General features: G+C 35.1%; 1 long non-coding RNA gene and 1 pseudogene across 1 annotated transcript; both read right to left on the bottom strand.

Moving 5' to 3' along the window:
- Positions 1-8: 8 nt before the first annotated feature.
- On the bottom strand, positions 9-1981 carry LOC127159974 (GTPase IMAP family member 9-like; annotated as a pseudogene).
- Positions 1982-3048: 1067 nt separating this feature from the next.
- On the bottom strand, positions 3049-5384 carry LOC127159975 (uncharacterized). The gene is made up of 3 exons (XR_007826615.1): positions 5094-5384; positions 4784-4924; positions 3049-3145 (listed from the first exon to the last, which is right to left on the bottom strand). It is a non-coding gene; the product is annotated as an uncharacterized LOC127159975 (long non-coding RNA).
- Between the last annotated feature and the right edge of the window lie 336 nt (positions 5385-5720).

Genomic DNA, 5720 nt, shown 5'->3' with positions numbered 1-5720 from the left:
TTCATGTATTTGTCTTTCCATCTCTCTGAACATCTTACATGAGTAGTAACTCCCTCCGTTTGCTTTCACCATGTTGTCTATCTTCTGCAGTAGATCAGTCACCTGTGTTTGGTCTCCAGTCTCTTTATTATTGAACACATGGAATCTGTTTCCACACGATTCAATCAACTGATTCAAATCAGATCCAGTTTTTCCCAAACACTGTTCAGTGGTTTTGTTCATCAGCTCATCTCCACTGGTGAAGAGCACGATGGTGTACCTTAAAGATTTGTCACCAAATCTCTTGGATGATCTTCACTGATTTTGCTTCTGGAGTGAATCGTCCCACTGGTATCAGTAAGAGAAACACATGTGGTCCAGGCAGGAACATGTGGATGCAGTTACTATTTTCTCTCTGTATTTCTTCATTACTGAGTTCAGTATCAAACAGTCCTGGAGTGTCGATCACAGTAATGTGTCTGCTGTTGATTTCAGCTGTTTCTCTCTGACACTCTTTAGTAACAGATGTTTGAGAAATGTCTGATATAAACACTTTTCTTCCTAAGATGGTGTTTACAGTTGAACTCTTCCCAACTCCAGTTTTCCCCAGCAGCACAATCCTCAATTCATCTTCACCTTCTCTTGAATCTAAAGATAAATCAGAAAATTTAAAAACATATTGAATTGAAATATGGTGAATTATGAAGATCTTCAGAGAACATTGTGTATAATTTACTCTATTTCTGCTTTGTCTTCATTATTAAGTGGAGCATCAGGAATGATGATGATGAAAACATGAACTCCAGGATGACAGAGAGACACACAGCGGTGAGTCTGACGCATCACTTCCTCCTCTGAGAGCTGAGTGTTGAACAGAGCTGGAAGCTCCACCAGACTGATCAGACGTCCATGAAGCTCCACGTCTCTCCTCACACACTCTGAGCTGAGCTCTGATCTTCTCTCGCTCTGATTCAGGATCAGGTTTGATATAAAGGATTTTAACTCTCTGTTACTCCCACACACAACCGGATTCAGCTTCAACTATGTGGTTCTAACTTAAAAAGTTTGATTAATGTTGCATTCACAGGTGTTCAAAGTTCGATGTTAATCAGTTACCTGACATGAATCCCAATGACCCTACATTTTACTGTATGTTACTTTAAAAAAGTAATCAGTTATAGTTACTAGTTACTTCTCACAAATAGTTACATCATTATAAAAGTAACTAATTACCAGGAAAAGGAACTACTAGGGGTGTGACAAGACACTTATCCCACAAGACGAGACAGGGTTCACCAGAACGAGTAGAGGCGAGATTTTTAAACTTTTTTAAAGAAATCCTCAATGATGAAATATATAGGGAAGTTATTCAACTGAAAAAATTATTCAACTGTAAAAGACAAAATGAGGGTGCATTAACTTGTGAAATCAACTTGTACTTTATGAAATTAAACTTCCATTTTTATTAATTATATGCAGTAATAAACAACATTTAAACAAGAGCGTCACGGTTCTGAATAAATTGAGAGTCTCAGTTATTTTTAATAAATTGGGGATCATGATTCTCTCATGATTCTGGAGAAAAAAAGATTAGAAAACTAAACAAAATAACATCATTTACTAGTGGTTCTGACAAAATGTTAATTGCTTAGTTCTTTCAAAAAAAATATTTATTTAAAAAAATAATAATAATTAAATAACCAATGAAGGAGCCAGTGTCTCAATTCATTAAGATTTGTTTTACTATTGGAATCTCCTGAATAAATGAGTCAATTAAACGGGCAGTTGTCGCCACCTCCTGGCTGAAGAGGATAAGCGTTACAATACATACAAGTGTTAAGGTACTTTCGTTTTGATCGCTACTGTAGACAATAAGTGTTTATACCCAAACTATAAACTTTTATCCCAGTACTTTTGTTATTTAAATGTCTGTAACACAGACATAATGATAATGTGGTTGAAAAGACTGTTTGTGTTGCTCTTTCTGGATTAGCAGCACCATTACTGCAGATTTGATTAGGTGTGTTCGACTTCATCTACGGCTACGGACGGAGATCAACGAGAGTAGCTGAGAGCAGTCGGGGGCGGAGTTGAAAACGAAGGCGTCAAGACGGACACTTTTTACTCTCGTCAGTGAAGCTCTCGCGGTGTTTGCATGCTCTATCACAGATAAAGTAAATTAAATGCAATATTTATCAAATACACAGACTTTTCTAAAGCGTTTTCATGAGCAACAGAAACACGTTTCATATACTGCTTAATACACCCTGCTGAAAAAACCAGCTTAAACCAGCTTAAGCTGGTCAAACTGGTTTAAGCTGGTCGCCCAAGCTGGTTTTAGAGGGGTTTTGACCACTTTTTTTAGCTGGTCAAGCTGGTTTAAGCTGGTCTTAGCTGGTCAAGCTGGTTTTAGCTGGTCAGCCTGGCTGGTCTTAGCTGGTCAGGCTGGTCTTAGCTGGTTTTAGCTGGTTTAAGCTGGTCAGCCAGGCTGGTCTTAGCTGGTCAAGCTGGTCTTAGCTGGTTTAAGCTGGTCAGGCTGGTCTTAGCTGGTTTTAGATGGTCAGCCAGGCTGGTCTTAGCTGATCAAGCTGGTCTTAGCTGGTCAGGCTGGTTTTAGCTGGTCAAGCTGGTTTTAGCTGGTTTTAGATGGTCAGCCAGGCTGGTCTTAGCTGGTTTTAGATGGTCAGCCAGGCTGGTCTTAGCTGGTCAAGCTGGTCTTAGCTGGTCAAGCTGGTTTAAGCTGGTCAGGCTGGTCTTAGCTGGTCAAAATGTTTGTTTAATGATTCATTGATTACATAGTGTCTGCCCCAATTTTCCTGACAAATAATGTGACAAATAAGTAATATGTTTACTTTTAATAATCTGCAGGACCACAAGGAACCATTAAAACAATTTTTATTTGATCTTACAGCCCCTTTAATAACAAATATTTACAAAATATTTACAAAATAATAATGAATTACAATTACAATTCTAAAATTATATTAACAGTTAATGGTGAAGATGAACAATAACAGAATTCTTAACATATTATGCATTCTCATTTTTCTTTTTTTTATTATAGTATTTTTTTTTTTTTTTTGGATATGTAATGCCCCACTTGTTTCTCCCTCTTCTCTCTCTCTTCTTTCAGGCTCCTTTTGTTTCCGCCAGTCACTGAAACAGACTTAAAAAAGAAATAATTTATTGATTATTAATTTTCAACAAGTAAAACTACTTAAAAAAACAAACTGTAGTGACATGTCTTTATTGCACATTTTCCTTTTTTTTCAGACATAGCCTGCAATAATTTAGAAACATGCCCCTGATAGTTGTTCCTTTTATTGCTAAAATAAAGATAAAATTTATATATCCAAATGGAAGTGTGTGTGTGTGTGTGTGTGTGTGTGTATACACACACTTCCATTTGGATATTTCTGTAGGTGTTTAATTAATGTAGCTATTTTATTGATAAATGAGTATACATGGATGAATATGAATATGAATATATTAGCATTAACTATTTTTAGCTGTTTTTAGCTAAATTGACTATGGTTACAAGGGCTGCCTCCTGAGTTCTGATCATCAATTAACCATTAGTCTATCAAAATTTCATTAGATGCTAGAAAAAAAAAAAAAAACACAGGAAGTGGTGAAGTCTGTGATGTAATTCTGGCCCTAGGTCTCTATGAACTTGAGGGTGTCAAAAAAAAAAAAAAACAGAAACTCTATGCTTGCTTCACAGACACGAAAAATGTATCTATAGAAATGTCCACTTTTAAATAAGCCAGTTAAAATGGAAAACAAATATTTTCAGATTGTTTAATCCATTCAATCAAACATGCACATCCACTGTAGAGATGACAAGTGTTATCAACTTTATCACTGCAGCCAAAAATACAGAAAACACATATTAATGAATTATTATAATGTTAAGGCAGTCTTCTTTGCTGTTTTATTTACCTGACACATTCATAATCGTTACTTCTGCCAGTGTTCTGTGGCAAGCTTTGTGTGTGCTTGAGCGCTGATGGACTATAGGCAATTAAAGGTTCATTATTATAAATTATATAGTTTATTAATAAGCAATTAGTCGACTAATCTCTTAAAAATAAATGACTACTAGTTGACTAGCAAATTTTAGTCATGGGCAGGCCAAATGGTTAAATATAGTGCATGCATGAATTAATAGAAAAAATAGATTACCTCTCAACAAATAGATAACAGAAAACAGAAATCTTATCTAACAATAGAAGTCTTTACTATCAATTTCAGTTTAACACATACTTGTTGGATAAAATAAAAAAAATAAAAAAACAACAACAACAAAAAAAACGTTTTTTATCCATGAAAGTATCCTGAGAAAAGTATCACAGGTTCCAAAAAAAAAAATATATATATATATATATATATATATATATATATATATAAATATTTCTATTTTATTCTAAAATTGATCATAAATCAGCATATTACAATGATTTATAAAGGATCATGTTACACTGGAGTAATGAAAAGACTAGAGTAATGATGCTGAAAATTCAGAAATAAATTACATTTTAAAGTATATTAAAATAGACAAAAAAAAAACTATATTTTAAATTGCAATAATATTTCACAACATTACTTTTGTTTAATTTTTCAATTAATTTTCTGTATTTTTGATCAATTAAATGTAGCTTTGATTAACAGAAGACTTATTTAATAAAAACCAAAAAAAAAAAAAAAAAAAATGTACTAATTCCAAACTATTGAACGGCAATGTAGATAATAAAAGAATATAATAAAAGGAAAAAGGAGATCTTGGTATGTGTGTATGTCTTACTTTAGAAATTCCAATGAAAATCCTTCACTTTGCAAAGAAGAGTGGCAACTTGAGTTCACTTCAACCGGTTTCTTCTGTACCATTTGCCCTGTGGTTTTAGATGGAACTTTTCCTTTCAACATCTTTGCTCCTCGTAAATACCTACAAATCAGTCAGGAAACAGACAATATGTAATTCACATTAGTTTTAGCTTTTGAGATATCTGAATCATTCTCCCTTAAAAATCATCTCTCTTCTGGAGTTGACAAACATCTTCTAACAATCTACATGTAAAATTCAGGTATTCAAATTCTTAGAATGCAACTATTACCTTTGAATGAACTCGAAATCTCCATCTGTCTCCTCCTGGGAAAGTTACTTCGGAGTGAATATATGCTGCGAAAAAGCCAGACAGGAAGATGGGCTGGATTAACTCATTCTTTAAACCAAAGTTAGAAAAAAGCACTACAATCAAACAATTAAGCGAAGTAGCAAGTTATCAAAGGTTCTCGCACATCTTCACTGCTTACGTTAACCGCTTTAACAGCACCGTTCAGAGTTTACGTGACATACACTGATCCTCCGTGAACGGGATGACCGCGAGTTGCGAGACTTAACGTGTTTCATTTCGGCGCCCCTGTTAACAGATGACTGCTTGTGCAAATTTGATTTACCTCATAAAATAATCATGAGAAAGTGTGCTGAACAACGCGACGCTCTAGTGAATCACAACTGTTGTCAGTGAAGCGTGTAATTATTACCGTAGGATTTTCCGCCTATAGCCGCTATGAGGCCGGGGAATGTGTGAAATCCTCGCGCGACCGCGCTCCTTAAACCCGGCACAAGTCTTCCTCGCGCACCGCGGACGGAGGATTCGTTAATCTGCGGTTACTGCAAATGTAGACACCTTAATATACTACTGCAGTTACCAAGAATGAAAAATTAAAAGTAAAACAAA

The sequence above is a fragment of the Labeo rohita genome, unplaced genomic scaffold, assembly GCF_022985175.1.
Source record: "Labeo rohita strain BAU-BD-2019 unplaced genomic scaffold, IGBB_LRoh.1.0 scaffold_2696, whole genome shotgun sequence".
NCBI lineage: Eukaryota > Metazoa > Chordata > Actinopteri > Cypriniformes > Cyprinidae > Labeo > Labeo rohita.
Note: the sequence above shows the minus strand (reverse complement) of the source record. Positions and strands in the feature narration are given on the sequence as shown.